Source organism: Lampetra fluviatilis, chromosome 17, assembly GCF_964198595.1.
Source record: "Lampetra fluviatilis chromosome 17, kcLamFluv1.1, whole genome shotgun sequence".
Taxonomy (NCBI): Eukaryota; Metazoa; Chordata; class Hyperoartia; order Petromyzontiformes; family Petromyzontidae; genus Lampetra; species Lampetra fluviatilis.
The window spans coordinates 10,106,032-10,128,909 of record NC_136291.1 but is presented as its reverse complement, the minus strand read 5'-3'; the positions used below and the strand labels follow the sequence as shown (position 1 = coordinate 10,128,909).

At 45.4% G+C, this 22,878-nt stretch overlaps 1 long non-coding RNA gene across 1 annotated transcript in view; it reads right to left on the bottom strand.

Moving 5' to 3' along the window:
- The window catches only part of LOC144936741 (uncharacterized), a 53,269-nt gene extending 33,683 nt beyond the window's left edge, over window positions 1-19,586 (bottom strand). The window contains exon 1 of the long non-coding RNA XR_013637463.1: window positions 19,524-19,586. This is a non-coding gene — a long non-coding RNA (uncharacterized LOC144936741). The remainder of the gene's footprint in view (window positions 1-19,523) is intronic.
- Window positions 19,587-22,878: the final 3,292 nt, after the last annotated feature.

The window sequence follows — 22,878 nt, the reverse complement described above, 5'->3', positions numbered from 1 at the left end:
AACAACAACAACAGCAGCTGCAACAACAACAACAGCAGCTGCAACAACAACAACAGCAGCTGCAACAACAACAACAGCAGCTGCAACAACAACAGCAGCTGCAACAACAACAGCAGCTGCAACAACAACAGCAGCTGCAACAACAACAGCAGCTGCAACAACAACAGCAGCTGCAACAACAACAGCAGCTGCAACAACAACAGCAGCAGCAACAACAACAGCAGCTGCAACAACAACAGCAGCTGCAACAACAACAGCAGCTGCAACAACAACAGCAGCTGCAACAACAACAGCAGCTGCAACAACAACAGCAGCTGCAACAACAACAGCAGCTGCAACAACAACAGCAGCAAGATGGCGGCGGCGTGTGCGGCCGTGTGTGCGTTGTGCTGCATGGGTGTGGGCTGTGCGTGAGAGTGGGTGAGGGTGAGCTGCGTGTGAGTGAGCTGTGTGTGTGTTTAAATTTAGTGTTTTAAAGATGTCAATTCACCTGCTGTGTATCTTAAATACTGTCCCTCCCGGCCATATCTAGTGCCACACTCAACTCTACAAACGGCTACCCGCGTTACTTCGCGTCAATACTTATTGCTAAATTTGCCACTACACCTGCTAATGAAACAACTTATAGACACTTCTACACTCCATCATTGTATCCTTTTAAACCCTATCTTTGTCCCATTACTTCACCAGCACTCCTTCCAAACTTCATTCTGCTCTTAAAAATAACACCATCTGTGAGCTGCTGCTATTCGTCCAAGGTTCGTCGCTCTTCATCCTTTCACAGAAAATACCTGTGCAAACTATTAATTCTACTTTTCTTATTTCTGGGTGGTATTGAGCTTCATCCTGGCCCAAATGTAAAGAACTCATATAATTCTGTAGATTTTTCTGGCAGAAAAGGTGTTGGTGTTCTACATGTCAACATCAGAGGGCTTTTGATTAAATTAAGTCAACTAAAACTAGAAGTAGCAAATCTTGACCCGGACATATTTTGCCTAACAGAAACATTTCTCACTCCTGCCGTCAATGACTTGCAGATTACGATTGACAACTACAACCTTTTTCGGCTTGACCGAGGATCTAAAGGAGGTGGAATTGCCATCTATGTTCGTAATACTATTGCATGTTCACCAGCTCACTCCTTGTTTAAAAAATGTTGCTTTGAAGGTCTGGCTCTCAGAATAACTCTCCCTAATAATCAACACATATTGGTAGTGTGCTGCTATAGACCGCCTAGTGGTAAGGATGTTGAAGCTGCATCTGCACTGAGAGAGCTTCTTGGGGGCCTCCCTAAAGGTGAAATAGTTTTAGTGGGTGATCTAAATTGGAATTGGCTAAACCCGCCGGCCGTGGCCACAAATTTTGCAGATGAATTTAACCTGTTTCAATTAATAAATGTCCCCACAAGACCCAACCTAAAAAATCCGGGACAGTCATCTCTGCTTGACGTCCTATTGACAAATGCCCCTCACAATTTCGCACTGACTGGTGTTCTAGGTAATAACCTTAGTGATCACTCCTTCATTTTTGGGGTGAGATCATCAGCCAGACACAAAGCCCCCCCTAAATTGGTTGAGAAGCACTCCATGAGACACTTCAGCATACAGGCATTTACTAATGATGTGCTTCACTCGGATATTGACAAGGTCTGTGATATTCCAAACCTGACTACGGCTTGGGAGACCTTCAGGTACACGTTTCTACAAATTCTTAACAAACATGCTCCGTTGGTTAAATTTAAAACTAAAGGCAATCGTCCACCATGGTTTGATCCTTTGATTACAAAACTCATGAAAACTAGAGACAAGGCTTGGGCATGTGCTCAGAAAAGTAATTTGGTTAATGACTGGCTAGAATACAGGATTTTAAGGAATAGATGCGTCAAAAAAATACGGCATGCAAAAAATGACTACTTCTCTTCTACTCTCCTTGAATCTCATGGAAATGCCAGGATTTTCTGGAAAACAATCAAATGTATCGAAAAGGCATCCAAAACAGATAATCTGCCCGTTCAGCTTAACCGAAATGGGGAATATTTTTCAGATCCCCAAAAAATAGTTGACAATTTTAACCTTCATTTTTCTGAAGCTGGTACCCTATTTGATAATCTATTGGGAGTCACCCCTGCTCATGCAAATTCCTACACCCCTATCCAAACATTAAGCGAATTTAGTTTTCAGCCAATCCACGAAAGTAATGTTCTGAAACAACTGTCCTTCCTCAAAGGGTCCTCCTCTACCGGAGCAGATAGTATTCCCGTCTTTGCTCTACTAAGTGTTGGTCACCTAATATACAAACCTATAGCCCATATTTTCAACCTGTCCATCAAAGAAGCATCAGTTCCTCTAGAATGGAAACATTCCTATGTTCGTCCACTTCACAAAGGGGGCCCTAAAGATGATCCAAATAACTACCGACCTATCTCAATTTTGTCCCCGTTGATGAAAATTTTTGAAAAATTATTGAACTACCAAATTATCAGTTTCCTGTCCGCCAACAATCTATTACATCTAAAACAATCTGGGTTCCGAAAAAAATACAGCACCACATCTGCTGCATTAGACTCTATGAATCACATTTACAGTAGCCTTGATAATAAGCAGTACTGCGCCTGTCTTTTTCTTGACTTGTCCAAAGCTTTTGATACAGTAGACCACAACATCCTGCTTAGTAAAATAAGTTGCCTCGGTTTTTCCGAAAACACAGTAAAATGGTTAAAAAATTACCTCTTTTCTCGCACCCAAACTGTATTCACAGATGGTTGGAGGTCAAACAGTGTTAAGATAACAAAAGGGGTTCCACAGGGTTCCATTCTCGGCCCCCTCTTGTTCTCTCTTTATGTAAATGACTTGGGCACTGAACTGGATTATTCCAGGGTAAATCTTTTTGCAGATGACACGGTACTAATTACTGCTGGCCGCTCTCCGGATGACGTGATTGCTAAGCTCCAGAGTGATTTCAACAAACTACAACATCAGCTAGTTGCTCTTAAACTAGTCCTAAATCCTGCCAAAACCAAGGTGCTATGCTTCTCACCAGGACTAAAGCGGGAAGTTATTTTCCCCAAATTACATTCCTTAAATAATGATCAAATAGAGCAAGTTAAGATCTATAAGTATCTTGGGATCATCCTGGATTCAAAACTGAATTTTGAAGATCACATTGATTATATTGGGAAAAAGACAAAAATTAAAATTGGTTTTCTATATCGACACAAGCACTGCTTCCCCCCTATGTTCCGTTTGGAATTGATTAAAGCTACCATACTGCCTCTACTTGATTACTGTGACATTGTTTATAAATCAGCCCCAAGTACTGTACTGAAGAAGCTTGACTCAATGTATCACTCGGCCTTAAGATTTGCATTGAACTGCCCATATAGGACTCACCACTGTGACCTCTACATTGGGTCAAACTTAACATCTCTGAATGTTCGACGGCTTGTGCACCAGATCTTATTTATTCATGATGTACTTGCAAAAGAATCTGCAGATTACCTGCTGGATCTCATCTCTGTTTCAAAGAACAAATTTGACCTAAGGTCTACACTCATTTACCAGCTTAATATTCCCTATTGCCGTACATATACTGGAGGAAGGGCCTTTGCTATTGATGCCCCCAGGGTCTGGAATGCTGTTGCCAATAAATTGAAACTTGAGTCACTACCTATGAGATCTTCACTCAAAACTGCTCTAGAGGAGTTGTACACCCCTAGCTGCCAGTGCTATTCAGTGACCTAAAATAAAATGTTTCGCTCCGGATGATCGCTACAAAGTATGACCTGTGTTTTGATTTAGTGTGCTGATCTTAAAGGTGGAGTGACTCATGCAGCCAGCTATGGCTGCAGGGTTTTGGTAGTACATGTTGTTTATGCCATTTATTGTGAAAATTCTGTCACAGTTCCTATGATTGCTTTTTCATTGCTTTCATGGCTTTATTTTGGTGATTTCGAAAAGTGTATTGGTTTAGCCATGTTTGTTTGTTGTAGTACAGAGTTAGACTGATGGCCTTAATTTAAGCTGTCTTGTGGTTGTTGTTGTTGTTGTTTGACTTGCATCCCACTGGGATTTTTGCACACAGCGTTGGTGTACGGTGTTTTTTCTGCAATATTTTGCTGTCTTTTCTTGGATTTTCTGTTTGCACTTAGTCACATATTCACTTTAAGATGTTTTTTTGTTCATGTTTTTGTTTTTTGTTTGTTGCGGTTGCACCCGATTCAAGAGCTGAATGGCTCACAGGGCTATACCTAATAAATGAACTTGAACTTGAACTTGGGGGGGGGGGGGTCTCAAGAGGATGGGGTGGGGGGAGCTTCAGAAAATATTCCATGGAAAGTCGGGCCATGGACTGAAGCATGCAACAGACGAGTGGTCCCTATGAAGGATGGGCCGAGGTAGGTTGTGAAAATGCACGTGAAAAAAATTAAGACCCACACAACGGTGAACTTAACCTCGTGCAAGATGTACGCTCTTTAATAACTGGGACTGGGACTGTTAACATTGACAATGTGTTGTATAATTTTTCAATAATAATTGCAATAATAACAACAACTCACAGCCCTTGTACGTCTGTATGTTGAACTTCTTACGCACGTCAATCCACTGCAGGGTGAAAGCCTTCCGATTCCTTATCAGCCATGGTGGGGTTGTCTAACCATACTTCACAGCGCTCGTTGGAGTGGGTTGGTGTTATGCTAGTGTCAACCGTGCCGGGAGGAAGGGATCGAGAGGGCGCTTAAGAGGCTTAGTCTGATGAAAGTGCGTGCCTTTCGAACGCTCTCGAAGACAGTGCTGCAGGAGGGGAAGCCCAAAGGATTATCTCAAGAAGAGTTGGCTGAGCAATCAGCAAATGAGGCATCAAAGCGGCAGATGATAGGAATTCTCACGCTGAAAATGGTACGGTACAGTACTCGGCAATTTTCATCGCAGACCACGAGGAGAGGGCTTGGGGAAGAGTACGGGGCACAACTGTAGCTCAGAACTATCAGCGAGACTCACCTGCCCGGCTAACAGCACCAGGTGTGGGCGTGGGGTGATGGAGTGCTTGTGTCAGGGTCGGTTAAGTGGATTTCCTGTAGAGTACAGGACAAGGAACATGCGGTCACGCTTAGTGAATCCTGGATCATTGTGGGATAATAGCACTCTGCCGGCCTTGGTCACGTAAGTTAAGTTCCATGACCTGGTGTAGCCAGGTGAGAGCTCATTGAGCGTCGCTGTCTCCTCTTGGAAGAGAGATTTTGGAAACGGTACCAAATAGCGATGAAGTAGAAAGCAGAGGTCAGAGATGTCAAAGAGCACAAAACCATGTCCCTGTCCACTAAAAAACATTGTGATGCTTCACTCATCTCCAGTGGTAGAAACTCAACATTCCTATGGAATGAGCCAATATCTCCAAAAGACAATCACTGTTGACTTTCCACGGCTTAATATCTGATTTAATGATCCCAGCGAGATGATGTTTTAGTTTGGAATCATCCTAAAATTAAAGGTGGTGTCACATGGCATCGGGTGACATCACAATATTGGTACAAAGACGTTTTCGATGAGCGCATAGTCTTAATTTTCTGAAAATATGAAAAAGATAAACAAAAATTGCCCTTAAAAATGCTAATCTTGCACGACAAAACTTCTCCCTAATAGGCTGAGTTGATCATCAACGTGATTTTGAACTCGCAGTGTTTAAATTGTAAAACGATGGCGCCACCCGTCTGGGAAGTACGGAGCAAGTTTCCGTCACTTATCTCTCTAAAGCCTCAAGTCATAAGCACCGGTCTTCGTTGCTCGCGATGAGCTCACTTTACACGCTTGTGCCGTCGGTGAATTACGCACCCGTTGTTAATGACGGCACGTCAGGATGTACTTTCGTTGGGGCCAAAATCTGCGAGTCTTCGCAGCACTCGCGGGAAAAGCCGTTCCAGTAATCCACGACTTAAACTCATTACAGCCTCGCACTGGCGTTGCACAGCAGCATAGAGCCACACACCGACTGTGGGCATGGAAACAGAAACAGCATTCCTTTTCAGTGGGCAACAAAACACAGAGCCACGGTGTCACCCATAGATGTGAATCGTTCCCTAAAGGGCATCTCAGACCGGTTTGACCTTGTGGGCCCGACGACTCAGGAGTCTGAGACGGGCTCCGAGCCGGCTGAGAACTTGACTTCGACATGAGGTTTCAAGCCAACTGCGGTTAAACGTTGTTCTCAAGTAGAGTGAGCATTTGGTGTGTCTCAGCCTGAGAAACAATGTCTGCACAAAAGAGAAAACATCTGTGATATTATTTTTAACTCACCTTTTGCCCGTCCAAGGATGGGTGTAATGCAGTAAATCTGAAACTTGCAAGCGAAAATCAGACCGCGACGTCATATTCAGTGCATTAATGCGTGTGCAATCTGTAAGGGCGCGGTGACACAGACCTATTTAATTTGAAGGTTATAATCCCTTGTTCATCGTGACGTAATTTTAACGTTGATGTCTTAACAGCGTGACGGAGATCTCGTGACGTGAGGGTTCTGCCCTTGTAGTGAGGGTTGTGAGTTGACGCCGAGGAGGGGGGAGGAGGCGCCTCGGCCCCCCCCCCCATGTGGAGTGACGTCACCCGCTCATGATTATTATGAATGGGGGGGGGGTGTCCATTTGGATGACGTCACCTTTTCATGATTATTAATGAGGGTGGGCTGTTCGATGTGGAGTGACGTCACCTGCTCATGATTATTAAAGAGGCGACGTGGATTGACGTCACGAGCGTTGCACACAGATATTCTTGGCTCATTATAGTAGTAATAATGGGGGGGGGGGGGTGTCCATGTGGAGGACGTCACCTGCTCATGATTATTAAAGAGGGGGGCTGGTCGATGTGTAGTGACGTCACTTGCTCATGATTATTAGTGAGGAGGGGAGTATTCTATATTGAGTGACGTCACATGCTCATGAATATTAATGAGGGGGGCTGGTCGATGTGAAGTGACGTCACGAGTGTTAAGGACAGACATTCCTGGGTGATCATAGTGGGTATTCAGCTCATACCAGTGATGAGTGTATGCGATGGACCACATTTCTTTGTTAAATCCGAACAAGTTCACTGCAGTGGTGAAGAGTGCTCGGCTCATAATGTTAAGGTTGCGAGATAAAAGCATGATTGGAGGTTGACTCAGCCTATCGTCTCTCCAGAGTGGACAAAATTATTATCACTTTATCGGGTGTTAATAATGCTCATCCTTTGCATAGACTGGCTCCCACCATACCTCTGCCGAATTTCCACCAATGGCTCTGGTCTGCCAATGAAGATGAGCACCAACCAAAAGCCTGCTTGAGCAGGGAGACTTTTACCATCAGTCTGTAAACAGTGGAATTATCTTGACTTGAAGCTTTCGTGACTGCAGGAATTCATATTCTTTGGGTCTTTCGGTAAAGTCACGTAGATAGGTTAAAATAAAATAACAAAGTAAAAAAAAACTACGACGTTTCGATCGCAACACAAGCGGTCACCACCTTGGCACGCTCGCCATGGAGGATGCTTGGCGATCTTACATTGACATGCAAATGTTTACCTGGCAGCCCTTTGATTGGTGGAAAACCCACCACTGCCACAGTCGCTGGCCACCACTGACATTATCATTGGCTGCTGACATTTGACCTACGCCCATTTCAAACCTTTATAAACAGTTTGTCTTTAGAAGATAACCCACCTTTTCCTGATGACGACCGCTTGTGTTGCGATCGAAACGTCGTAGTTTTTTGTTATTTTGTTACAGTATTACACGTTTTCTATGAACTCACTCTGTCTGTTGTTGTTGTCATATCCTCAAATATTGTAACTCAATTTTAATCCACTTCCCAATGTGGTATCGACTACAAACTTGGTATACTTTTGTCATACTGATGACAATACTATATTCTATATATTAAAAAATATATTTTTAAACATTCATTTTTATATGTTATGTTTTGGCTTGGGTCTAATTGCCCACGCTCAACTGACGTTGGCTATACATGACCATGGTCCCGTACGTTATGGCAAGCTTTGCGGCCACTTCCTGGAGTCGTGGAGTTCTGTCATTACGAGTAGGGTACATTTCATTAAAGCGTGTTTAAAAAAAAGTTGCTTCAAATATTACTTATTTTCTTTGAACCTATCTACGTGACTTTACCGAAAGACCCAAAGAATAGTGTAATGATCGCTATCTAATATTGGGAGCATTGCCCATCGTAAAGTGACTACGGAAGTACAAAGTGATCTATTTATAGACACTGTAATAAAAGAACGGGGATACAAATTCAGAAAAAAAATGCATTCATGTCTTGCACCAAATTTCAATGCGCAAATTCAATCGTTGATAATTATTTTGATTCTCATAGTCCAACATAACCGGTCCTGTTTGTTTTTTGACATTTAACAACACGTAAACTGAGATGGTCAACAGTGAGAGAGAGAGTGATTATAAATCAGCACTATATCTATATACAGATCGCCTTGTATATATCAGTCCTGTCACCTGCCAGGGCCATTCCTTTGGCAACACGTGAGCCTAGCTGCCGGCCTGCGGGCAATTGAGTAAGAGGCATCTCTCCCCATCATCCCTGAGCCACAACCGCACGGCCGTGATACAGTGGCCAGGCCGTTCCACGATCTCAAACCCATGCTGGGCACCCAGGGGAGACGCAGCGGCAGGTTCGCCCACTCTTCAGCACCAGCTGCTTTTCACCGAGTCAGCGGAGCTATTTTAGTGTTTCCAATTATTGATTCCGAGCGTGAGGTCATCACACCGTAAATATCAGGTTTGAGAGTCAGTATCGATCTTGTAGGCAGCGTGCGTTCGGAACGGTTGAGTGGATGTCACCGGGGACTGTGAGTCTTGCGAGCACAGGAGAGGTGTTACGCAACTGTGCTGTGACGCACGGTAAGGTTGCCAGCGGTATGGCACTCCAACGACACATCGTGCGATATCAGGTTCCACGATAATCGTACCGTACGTGTGGCAAAATAATTGTCCCCATATTGAGTGCCGTTATTCATTGTATTACTTGATACGGGTTTATTTGAAGCTTTCGTGACTGCAGGAATCCATACTCTTTGGTTCTTTCGGTAAAGTCATGTAGGTAGGAAAAAAATACGTGACTTTACCGAAATAACCATAGAGTATTGATACGGGTTATTCCCTGACATAATATTTGATCGAATGTCGATACAGTAATTTAAGATCTAAAAGAAACCCCAGCCGTTACCCATTAAGTTCACCAAAGCAAATGAAAACATTACAATAAAAATATGAAATATAAGTTATATATTTAAGGGAAACTTGTATCACGATAATCGGTCATATCGTGAAATGTAATGATATATCGCGCAAGACCGTCACGTGACCGCTGTGTCAGTTGAATTGCATCGGCGCCCTGTGTTACGGAACGGCTCTCGGAAAAAAATGATGTCATAGAACTACTTCTGAGTATCAAGAAGCCCCTAATGCAACGCAACACAATCGGGGTACACAAACTGCACGGGTATGCATTCATGTATATTGACGCTCAGGTTTCGCGATGCTCTGTTTATAGAATCGCATGTGTCCTAAGTAAAACCCGATATTTTTTCTATTCGAGTTTGTTGTACGTACACACGTGACAGAATAACCCGGCATGTGCCCTTTCTTGGCAGATCACAGACGCCAAGCAGGCTTGAGCCTGGATCTGCTGGGATGGAAGAACACCGTGTATAACAAACAGGCCTTATAGACTACGAGGCTATATTGGGAGGCAACATTAGGCAGTGCAGCAAAGCCTATGTGTAAGCGTACTTCTATGCTCCCCAGCCTTTACCAACCAATACTGACCAGCTTCATGCAGTACGGTCAAATAACCCCCGTGAACTGCCACGGTGCAGGGAGGGACCCTCATTCAATAGTGGAATGGCAAAGGTGTGTACATGTGCACGTGCTGTGTTCATGGCAGTGACCCCACTGCAGCCAACAATAGCTGCTGCATTCACCATGTTTAAAAAAAGAAAATCAATTATTGAATCGCATCACCGGGGAGTTTGATCATTAACACCCCGACAATGCAGCACTTGGCAAGCGCCCTGTAGTGACAATCAAAGCAACATCCTGGATTAAGTGAAGAACCGATTTTAGAGGGATGGGCTTTTTTTCTGTGCAGCCTTTGGGTTACCACACTTACACTCATTCCACTTGTTAACATGATGTAATAACAGTGCGCTTGCCTGGATTTAAACGATTTTCAACTGTTTTTAAACTATTTCAAACTCAACTATTTTCACAATAGAGTTTTTTTTTGGGTTAGATCGCATAAATATATAAAAGTGTCGTTAAAACCGCCACCACCCAACACAGACAACTAGTAAGGGTGGTCACGTAAACAGAACAGCACACCGCTTGTGTGTTGGAGAGCCAAGCCACAACATTTACAATCTGAGTACGACGTTTCGCCAGTAAATACAACTAGCTTCATCAGGCCAATTATGAACTCAGACTATTGTCTTATCATCTCATAGAGTCACTGGCAAATAATAATATGCTACACAGTGACAGTGGGGGTCGCAAAATGCCGATTTATTAATAATAAACCCCAATGATCCGATCGAAATGAGGGATGATGAATGTGCATTATGCGAGCCCTTTGATCTTATCCTTTCTGACTATTGTGTAAATTAATATTGCCGTACCAACGGTAATCCCAATTGAATTATGGTGCCATTCATAGGCTTCCACGCAGCTCTAAGGCGGTAACTATTCGAAAGATAAAACATATTTTTTATTTCTTTCAATTTCGATAGATTCTCTAATTAGTATTGGCCAGTAGTAACTAGTTTTGCACAGAACTTCAACATGATCAATATCAATTCAGTGTCCTTGTTGGCACGCGTGTTCTACTACTGCTGAAAGTTGTATTTGGGAGAATTAAATTTTTCTCTGATGTTCTTTTAGTCACGTGCTGATCATTCGTCCTGTTTGCCCAACATAACATTTTCCACACGTGCAGTTAATCCTGTACACACCTTCTGTTGATAGTTTCGGTAATACATCTTTTGTACCAGATATTAATTTCTTGCATTTCATGTACGTGCCAAATCTAGACCATACTTCAATACGGATTACCGTTGGTAGGGCTATTTTAATAAACACAATAATCAGGAAGGACAAGATCAAAGGGCTCGCATGATGCACATGCATAATGTACGTTGCCTCAGTAACTACCCCCCCCCCCCCACGTGGCCCAAGAGAGCAGAAGCGTGGTCACCACATCTACGCCTCTATATAAGGAAGGAAACAGACTTCTCCACAAAGCTGGCTGTCGCCTGATGAAGCTAGTTGTAATTACTGTCGAAACGTCGTACTCAGATTGTAAATGTTGTGGCTTGGCTCTCCAACACACCGGTGTGCTGTACTCGTGACGAATTGGCACGATCTGTTTACGTGACAACCCTTACTAGTTGGCTGTGTCGGGTGGTGGCGGGTTTTAACGACACATTTATATATTTACACGATCTAACCCCAAACAAATACTGATATTGGTCGCGAGAAAGCCTACGTGGTAAACTAAACTATTTTCAACATGTTTTTTTTTATTTTACCTAGTAAGGCTTACTGAGCTATACATCTCTATTTAGAAGCGACTTGGCCACAAATGATTTCTCGTCACGTGCAAATCGATGGCAGCCAAATATTATAAAACGCATGTTTACAAATGTGGAGGGAATAAGAAAAATCCACGCGACCGCGTAGACAGAGACATGCAAATTCCAAATATACAGGCGTCCGTGTCGGGATCGAACCCACGAGCCTTCTGTGTACCAAGCGAGGTGGTTAGCAACCCAGGGTGTCAGCTGTGCTGGCTGATCATTGCTCCGGCACATTCATTGCGAGCCCCATGAGCCAGCCAAAAATTGCCTCTTCGACTGTTATGTAAATAAAAAGAAGCACATGTTCCGCCAAAGCACGAGCCTTATTAAGCTCTAACGTGGAGCTTGTTTTGAACCGACCGGAATGAAATCTTATATTTATATGATTTAATAAATCAAGTCAAATAAACCCCCCTTCCAAGACATGCCGATTCTGTTCGTTGGATGATATTCATGTGGTCGGCTCAATTACGCCACATATAGCCTCATGCTTGTTTACGAGATTGTGTCACTAAATGTAGAAGGGAATGTTTTTTTTGTCCTCGGGGGAGGAGAGCTCGGGGGTAGTTTTTGGCCACGACGGTGGAAATTATACCGTGGAACGAGCCACTCACCCACTCCCCCTCGCCCACAATGCAATGCATTGTTGTATTTGAGAGTCGTGATTCCATCCAACAATCGATTACATTTTCAAATGGTGGTTGGTGAATGTAGCTGCTGTCATGGTCACGTGAAACTTCCTTTGCACGAATCAACATAAAAGCGTTGATTCTTACCCTACGCGACTCTTGCAGGTGTCGCTTGAGTTTAGTGTGAATCAATTGACCTCTCGTAGAAATACAGGGCGATTCTGTTATAGATGCCCCGCTGACTTCCAGTTACCCTCTTTACTTCTCAAAACAGGCAATTCAGCATTGCAAAAAGCAATGGCTCTGTATTCTCCAGAGGAGAGAGAGAGTCAATGGAATAATCGCTGTAGTGGATTTGCTGGGAGACGTCCAGAGGCTTTGAAATAAAATGTTGTTTTCTCCATAACGTCTCCCTATTATTATTATCATCATCACCACCATAGTAGGGTGTCTATAAATAGCTCAACCCTGTACTTTTTCGAGAAAGACCTCAGGGCCCTTATAAAGCTTCCGAGTGGATCGGGCAGGACAGCGACGCTTGCCCCGCCCCGGCAGACTGTCGGCATCATTGGCTTTGGCTGAGATTAGCGCTGCGGATTGTTGTCTTCAAGGCGCAGTTGCTAAGCACGGTCCCTAAGTCCTTCACGCAACGCGGACAGCGACAGGGAGAGCTAGAGTAGACGAGCGCTGGCAAGCTCCTCGGAGTCCACTCAAGTTACATGAGGTTGGCGAGACGGATGAGCAAGGAAGGCAGTTTAAGAGCCGCGTTGCCCGAGGAGCGGAGGAGGAGGAATTCCCCCTTTTTTTTAGTGAGGGCATTGGACGTGGCACGGAGGAGGGGAGGTGGCTAAGAGTTTAACACGTAGTAGAAGGAGGCTTTCGCGACCAATATCCAAAAGAACGTTTTTTTGGGTGACATCGCATGAATATAAATCCGTCGTTAAACCCTCCGCCACCCGACACAGCCAATGTGTAAGGGTTGCCACGTAAACAAAACGTGACAATTGGTTGCTACTTCAGCACACCGGTTGTGTGTTGGAGAGCCTGACTGAGTTCCATGACTATCGTCAAGGAGCGTCCTTGATTGGGGTGTTTGACCAATGGAATGTGGCAAGAGACTGGCGAACTCAGAAGAAATCGTGCACGAGGGCGCCACACCCAGACTCTCCGCACGGATGAATTTGATAATCTATGACCGGACTGCCTTGATGTGGTAGCCTCCCAGCGCAGCACCTACATCGCCTGGTACTCCCAGACAGTCGACCATCCGGTTTCCACACTCAATGGAGTTGACCAAACATCCAAATGTAGGACAGCAGAGCTGGGGCAATTGTTGTCGCTGGGTCTGGCTGCCTTCCAAGCTCGTCAGTGATTACCAGCGCCCCCGAATATATGGAAATATGTGCGCGTTACACACCTATTACTTAAAATTTAGTTTTTTTTTCTTTCTATTAAATGCTAACCAGGCTCGAGGCTGGTAATCTTATGCGATCTGACGCAATGGGGCGCCTTTAGGGTTATTTTGTCATAGTTGGAGCTGAACTTGTGCTTTGGATAGCAGCCCAAGTTGCTGCAGAGGGAAGTTTGGAGTCTTACCGAAAGACCCAAAAAGTATGAATTTCTGCAGTCACGAAAGCTTTAAGTCAAGATTCATGGAGTCTTGGTCTGGAATTACAAAGCCAACTTGTCTTTGACAAATGGCACATTGTGGTCCGGAGTGGCGACCGCTTAAGTGGACGTTAGCCGCTACATAACAGGCTGCGTATACACGGCAAGCCATCGTCACCTGGGCAGAGGCGCGGCCACTGGGTGTCTGGATGCCCCTGAGAATATAGACACATTCCCCGGTATTATTGAGTAGCACACGAGCAGGGTTAATTTCAGCCAAGTTCAATACTGTAATTCAGTTTAGTTAAACTTGTATTAGATTGGGTTTGTCAGTACTAAATATAGTGTGGCAACATTAAGTAACGACGGCGTTAGCCGATACCGGGTCACTGCACCTCTGTAATGCAGCCAATAACCACTGACTGGGAACCATTCGCTTGTAAGGACACTCAGGGTAGCCCAGAGAGGATTGGTAACGGGGGGCGGGGGGGGGGGGCGATTTTCCCTGGGCCCTCACACAATAGGAGCGCCCCACAACGAGTGTGTGGATGGTGGATTATGGGTGCCCCACGTGGCAAAGCTGACCCTGTACCGGAGAGGGCCCATCGTTCCAACAGAATGTCACGGGCACCACTTAGTGAAAATGTCGCCATCCAAGTATAATTAAGTTGCAATGTTCTCTGTGCCTTCCGCCTCCATCATTCAAAAATCCCAGCGCACCATGACAGAGAGCAGGGGTGTTAATCCCACTATCCGGGACGAAATCCCAGCGCGGTTAAATAAGAACCCGCCTTCGGTGTAATTCCCTAAGCCTGGGCTGGATCACGAAACACGGCGGCGATGCCCCTGTGGGCGATGGATTTCCCTGTAAAGGAGCTTCACGCGTCCCAGCGGATGTTCCAAGCTTCAGGAAGGTTTGCAATGAAGCAATTAAATGAATTACCACGCAGATACCAGTTGCAAATCCGACTGCTGAGTGGTACCCGGCTGGATGTCTCTGTGGTTAGGGGGGAGTTAGGTAACAATATGAAAGTTGCGAGTTGAAATTCCGGTTGGCGGTAGACTCACTCCATTTTCCCTTTGGGGTTGTTAATAGTGCTCATCTAATAGACAGACTAGCCCCCTGGCACAGGAATATGGAATTTCCATCTCTGGATCAAGAAAAACAATGAAAACTACTAAGAATATTACAAACGATTAAACTATTTTTAGTTTACCAGGTAAAGCCCATGGAAGCTGTATAGCTATTTTTCAGAAGCGACCTGGCTTATGTGGAAATTTATAGGAGCCAAATACTTTTAATGCATGTTTCTAAATGTGGAGGAAATAACTAGAGGACCCGGAGAAAAACCCATGCGACCACGGGGAGAACATGCAAACTCCAAATATGCAGGGCGTCACGATTGGAATCGAACCCACAACCTGCTACATACCAGGTGAGGGAGTTAGCTTATCGCCACCACTAAACCTTGATTGACCATGGGGAAACTGCTATTTTCTTTGGCGAGTTGAATAACTGGAAAGTATTGGATAGTCCCTCGGTGAAACGGAACACATTCCTGCGGAGGGAGCTGGTAGGAACGTTGGGTTGCTCGGTCAATGGCCAGGGTTAACGGCGGCGTGGTGTATTCCGCAAATATGCCCGACTGTGAGGGTGGGCACAAGCCGGCGTGAGTAGGTTAAACGTTGAGTTTATAAGGGCACCACGGGGTGACCAGCCCCTCCCCACCCAGCCCCACCCCTCCCATCCCCCACCCAGCCCCACCCTCCCCACCCAGCCCCTCCCCACCCTCCCCACCCAGCCCCTCCCCACCCTCCCCTCCCCACCCAGCCCCTCCCTCTCCACTCAGCCCTTCCCTGCACGACGGACACAATAATCCCCTGTGGGCTGGTGTAACCAGGAGGTTCCTACCAGTAACAGAATGCAATACTGTACTTAAAGCACACTTTAATTAGACGTTGATGCAGACACAGTAAACGTGGCTGGGTTGAGATTTATCAGGCAGGGGACTCGCATGTCAATTAATCGAGCCGGCACTGCTGAGATCCTGAGTTTGAATTTGGAATTTGGCTGCCTGAGGCTAAACTGTAGCAAGAGCTGGGTCTCGCAATGATCCACTGCTGGATGAGGGCATCCCCATGCCGTCCGGGTCGCTGGGGGTTACTTGACCATACTTTACCTCACGGTACAGATGAGTTTCAAGGCGTGGAGGATACGTGTCGCAGCATAGTACAGTACAACATTGACTTTTGTTGCATTGCCCTCCCCCCGACACTATTGACATGTAGACCCGCTGCTACCCAGGCCTCACACCTGCTTAGCTCCTGAGAGGTGACAACATTTGGGTGCATTCCAGGTGATTGGGTCGTAGGCAGTCACCAATGACGACTGAAAAATAAACATCATGTAAAGTATGGATGAATTTCCCTCGGTCTGGTTTATCTCGGAAGAATGCTTTGTATATCTTATGCAGAAGAGGACCGAGTGAGTAAGTAACATGTCAGGGCACAGGCAAAGACGTTGCAAGTCTAGTGGTCATGTAAGGGAGACCCTAAAAGGATATCATGCCTCTGATATCCATCCTACTTCGTTCTTCCCCATGATGCGTCTCTGCTTCGCATCGGTAGATCTGCGGTGCACAAGTGTTTATTCTGCGTGCGCCAAGACACTGCTAATGCAATTGGAAAGAGAAAAAAATACAACACCAAGTACAGAAGAAAAGTCGCACTTAGGTGAATTTGTTTGCATGTTCACCACAAGTACGTGTGGTTACTACAGGCTTGATTCATTGCAAAATGTATCTATTTGGTGTTTGAATATCTTAACACCTGTTTCATCGCCAGAAAGGGTAAAACTGATTCTTATTTCTCATACTTTGATACTGGCAAAGAGGTCCCATGATATTGAAGGGACCTACAGTATGTCTACATTTATTTCTGCTACTTGTGTTGGTGAGGATCAATATCAGACACATGTCCTACATCAGCTCTCATCCGCGATGTGTGCAACATCATGCCCTCACTAAAATGCACGCGCCCCTTTAGGCAAAGGTTTCGATGCGTCAAACTCATCGGTTAAACTCAATTCTTTATTTAAAGACGCATTCCCTCAAAAGTGGGTGCGAGCGGGGCTTGGTTATTGACAATGTAAATAAATAAACACGCTTACTTCACGTGCATGTTAGACTAAGGCTGGTGGCGCGCGCCAAAACTGCACGCGCGACATTGGAAACGGTACAGTCGAGATGGAAAACATTGCACTAGCACAAAATCTTCAATTGAATCAAATCACAACTCAGATTTGCGACAATTCACGGAATCGGGGTTACGATTCGGCGAATGCCCAAGCTGGGTTGAATGCCTCAAAGCCACGACAATCCAGGTAACAGACCCCCCAAAAGCTACGAAAGCAATTACCGCGCTCTCGTCGAAATAATGAGCCGTGCACGCGGGGATGAGTGCCGTGCTCTGTGTTCGCAGCTCGCGGGTATCCGGGTGGATTGGGGGACCGAGCGAGAATCGCGCCGCTCAAAAAAATTAACCCGTAAAAACAAAGTTTTTCACTATAAATCCTTTATATGCGTGGCGGCTAGAGTCCTCTCGTCCTCTGGCTTGAGATGGCTGCCACCTATGGGTCAGATGATTGCCTGCCACCATTAAGCAATTGGAAATTAAATATAAAAAAAAATCCTAAAAAGTGTAAAGTTATGGAAAAAAATTTTCACGAAAATAAATATTCACGCACAACGAGTCTGTGTGCAAAATGTCAGCTCGATTGGATCACGGGCAGTGGGTTAAAAAACGACCGAAAGATTTGCACGGTCGTAAGCGCGCAAGCAAGCAAGCAAGTGAACTTAATATAAAGGATTTAAAAAAATGCATTTTGTCGCGGGAGCGTCTCTGCATTGCGGGCGACTCGTCCCACGTCCGTGGCTCCGGGCCACGCTCGCTGGCGCCCTCTGCGTCGAGGCAACGGCGTGACGCGCACCGCGCCCCGCGCCCTGCGGAACGTCAACGGCTCAAGGGCGCAATTTCTCCGCACGCTTTGGCTGAACTCCAAAGTTGAGCCACAGGGTGGAACTGATAAAATAACGGGGTGGGGGTGGGGGGTGGGGGGGGCTTGTTTTTGTGCGCGTGTCCAATTTGTTCAACCGTTCGTTTGGCTGATAAGGAAGATTGGACATTGGCCTTGGGACAAATCATTTGCATGAATTGTATCGTGGGCCGCGGCGTCGCGTGATGTGACGCGATGGCGAGATGTGAACTACCTCGCCTGGTGGGCAGGAGGTCGTGGGTTCGATGTCAACTCTGACGCCTGCTGTATATTTGGAGTTCGCATGTCTCTCGCTCCCTGTGGTCGTGTTGATTTTTCTGCGGTTCCGCCGGTTTTTTCCCCTCCACATTTCGAAAATGCGTTTCGAGTATCTCACTGCTATAAAATGTCAGGTAATACGCCGCTTCGTTAAGCTATCATTTGTGGCTCGGTCGCTTCTGAAAAAGAGATATATATAGCTTACCTGTCAAAATTAAAATAGTTAAATAGTGAGTTTAAAAAAACCTGCGTCACGTGACTGCATCTGCGCGTGAGAATTTTACGAACGCCCAGCGGATTTCATCACCTATAGGGCGTACGTCCTCTGCCAAGGCGATTGAGCACAATGCCACAGCTATAATATTAGAACTAACCGCGTGCACCGGCGGCTGTACGGTCATGGGACTTTTGCCGTTTTCCAGGCCCATTAGGGTTGTGCAACGTTGCCACGTGGCCTAATGGTCAGAGCGTTACGCGACCGAGCCAGCTGGCACGGAGTCAGCGGTTCGACTCTTGACACAGCCCGGCAATGGCTACTTCTATAGGGAGTTGCTAGAGCACATCCGTCTTTCACGCAATGGATATAAAAGAGAATGCTGACGTTTTCGATCATTATAGTCGTCCATAAAGTTGCTGGAAAAATTGTAAACCCATGAAGAGAGTTCCAATGTAATCTTGATGTGAAGCTTAATAAAAATAAATCTGTGATTTATTTTATTTTATACCTACGTGGCTTTACCGAAAGAACCAACGAGTATAGTTCTAATGTAACTTGGGGGGGGGGGGGGGATAATACATCCTAAAATAGTGAACGCCGGTCGCACAATCGTTGACTCAAAAATAGTTCAAACCCATCGCGTGTTCCTGCACGCACGCGAATGTAGTGGTGGTCATCTCCATTGGTGGCCCCTGATTGAGTGTTTGGAAATCGCAGGCTCCAACGGTGAGGGCCTATTGGCAGGTCTCTGATAACCAGGGGGAGTGAATTTCGAGACAGCACATTATTCTGAGCCAGGAACATTAAGAACACGACTCGCAGGCGCAGATTCTTACTCTCATGGAATATATAAATAGAGTCCAAGGCATTGCCGTCAGCCGTAATGTTTGATGCATTTATAAAAATCCAGGGCGAGGAGTGCGGAGACGAGGGATACATTGTCGAGCGCTGCTTTAGCCACGTACGGTGCCTGTGATAGGTGGCCAGATCCCATTTCAGGTTACGTCAGCCAAGGACCGAGAGCGAATTTGCGATGGAAACCGTTTCTATTTTTAGCGGCAATTTCTGTTGAGGGGCGCTATTCCTGGCCAGAGCCCGATGGCAGCGCAACAAAGGTCACGTCTCACCTCGCCAGCGCTGCTCGTGATCGTTGTTAGAGGCTGCCGAAGGTCGCCCTCTCTCGCTCTGGCCCATCTGCGCCCGAGACAGAAGCGTATTCATTTATTTAATGCACAAAGTCAAACGACGTCAAAGTGTGACCGCCCTGCTCACGTGACCATGGCAGTGATGCTCACTCCCCCTTCCCCCCAACTGGTTTGTGGCCCTCGTCACGTTTTGGAAATTCTTCATTTCCATAGCAGAGAACCAAGATTCACTCTCTACAAATGAACCACAGCACCTCACTGATATCGTCAAGGAGCACAAACCATTACGCGAGCTGCGGTCATCCTCGCCGCAGATTTTGGCTGACCATTGAAACAAAGACGGTCACTGCATCAAGCGCTTTTAGATGCGCTTCTAAGGTCATTTGGAACGCTCTTCCTTCCGATACGAGGAAGCTACTTGAGTAAAGCACTTTGCAATCATCTAAATTGAAAACGAATTTCTTTATAAGTGCTTTTTGTGTTTAGGTTGTTGTCCTTCCCCCACACCTCCGATAAGCATGTTTGGCTACTTACGGTGCGAAAGAAATGCAGCAACATAAATACATTAGCACTGCCCCATGTCAATAGTGGTGCTGGAAAAGGGGTGACGTTGGCAGAAAGCCCCCATTTGTGCAATGAAGTGACTTTGGCAATAACATGAAGTACATCAATGTTGCTTGTTTTTGCTCATATGTTCAACACATTTGCCTACCTCTCTCTCGTCATCCTCATAACGGGAATTTTACAGCAGCCAAACACTCCAAAATGATGGCTCAAGGCAGTCGACTTGCCTGCACTTGAGAGACCCGGTTTAACCACAGGCGTCTGAATCGCGGATTTAAGACCCAGATCCTCAGCAGTGACGTGCGGCAGTGCTGTGACACGGCCCTAGCCCCCCCAATCCCACTCTGATCCTGCCCGGCCGCCACTCACTGTGGATTCTAGGTACAGGGACGCAAGTTTCTAAATATTGAGGGACAAACCGGATGGCCTGGAGAAAAATCCACGCGATCACGGGGAGAACATACAAACGTCAAATATACGGGCATCAGGGTTGGGATCAAACCCCCGAGCTCCTGTATGCAACTCGAGGTAGTTAGCATCTTCCCACCACTGTGCCCCATTAGTCTGCCCTGGGCCGATTTCTCTATAAGGCGACGACGACTGGAGACTTCCCACCGAGCAATCATTTGCTGCGTTTACCCCCTAACTGGGATTATACCGGTGACCTTTCAACTGTTGTGCGCCACAAGCACAAATGCGTTCTGCACCCACGATAACACTCGGCTGTTAAAGAGCGGAGTTTTTTTTCAGCAGAGCCCTTTTAATCGTCCTGCTCTGCACCTATATTCTCATTTAGAGAGCGCGCGTTGATCACGGGCCAATGCCGTTAATGGTAGGAGGCCGTGAGTATCAGTAATCGTTCACTTTTGTCGGAACGCGCCGTGAAATGCGCTGATTACCGGGACCTCACCAGCACGAAACCTACGTCATAGCCACAGTGCGCAAGCTCATGCTAGTCCTGCCCTAATGCTCTCCTGCTGTGGAGCTAGAATTGTTGCGAGATCTTTGAAGCCCTCGGGCAGAATTTTGGATATGGCAGCATGCAACGGTGTGCCACTATGGTACTCCTTTGTCCAGGCCAGAGAAGAGTAGGAGGAGGCTTGTGGTCGTGGTAATAGCAGCCAGAAGCGTGTTTCGCCTGTTGTGCAGCAAACTAAGAACATTTCTAGAAACACAGAGAACATGACCACACTCGAGCTATGAATAGAAACTAATCTCCAAAAAGTCACACGTGAATTATTGATATGTTAAGTTAAATGCTTTAATTCTCCTGTCACCTTTGTTTCTGCTGAAGACACAAACCGGTCAAGCTGAATGCGAGGTAGTAGATTGCCAGTGGTGTATTTATAAGCAGAGACTAAAAAGCAATATGCTACAATTGCCCCATCTCCGCTGCAGTAATTCAATGAATTTGTCACGAATTCAGGGACACAATATATTTGTATTTTAACTGTCTTGCTTGTACAGTTTCCCTCGTTTTTACTGTCCTGCGTGTACAATTTTCACTCCATCATCCTAAGTGTAATAGCATATCACTTGCGCAGTATTAAGACACTGATTTTCACCTGCACGATTTGCCACGTGTATTATGAGTGTAAGAAAAGAGTTAATCGATGAAGTGAAGCATCATTATAAATGGTCAAGACACGGCGCTGAGGTTTCTTTCTCACAGCCCTTCTGGCAGCAGGACCTTCACCAGAGTGGGATCGTTATATGCCTGCCAAATAATAGTGATGATTTACATTTATAAGGTGCATTTTACCCGTAGATTCCCAATGCGCCATGATGTGGGAATCATAATCTGTATTTATCCAGGAGAAATCCGATGAGCCATTAGACTTTTTCTCACAAATGTCCAGTCGGGGTGGGTCAGAAATTGATTAGCAATAAAAATGCTAATAAATAAAGTATACACTAATTGCTACGATTTATTTACGTCACAAATCTTACTAATTGACTGTGTCGAGTGGTGGCGGGTTTAACGACACATTCATATTCACGCGATTTAATCCTAAAAGCTTTATTATGGCTATATAAGTTCAAATTGCATAAGTACATCAATTATCAAGTTTGGGCAAGGCAATATGGACCTCACATCATCATAATTACCCTGGCAATGTAGCAAAAGGCGAATGTTTTGGGCGGCGGTTTTACTTAGCGCAAATGCAGGGATATCCCCGTTCACATTACCCAAATGCAATTATTAAGTTATTTATTTTATAAGGCCACGTTATTGACGGAGGTGAAGTGCCTTTGAAACGCGACGTTGGTCGTGGTTGTGCCGTGCTCATCAACGACAAGATAACCAGATGTCCAGCTGATACAACTCGGACCAACTGCAGTAGAATGATAACGGCTCTTGGGGGTTTAGCACCTTGCAATGCGTTCCAACCGTGCTGTGAGTTCTACATTTGAAGTTTTCGTGACTGCAAGAATCCATACTTTTTGTTTTTTTTCGGTAAAGTCACACCTGATGACGGATGCTTGTGTTGCTTCCGAAACGTCGTGATTTAATTTAGTTGTTTTATTTTATTTCGTTTTCACCTCCGTGACTTGACCAAAAAACCAAAGAGTACGTGCTGTGAGTGTTTGCATAATGGGCAAGAAAAAAGTGTGACACTAAAGCAACGAATAACATGAAAAGGTGATTTTATATATATTTGTAAGCAGCGTGTAATTGGTTGTCACTGTTTGTGCAGAGCTCGCTAAAGTAAGGAAATAAATGGATTAATTATTCCAACCGTGTGAGACATTCTCCTTTTTTGTAACAGCC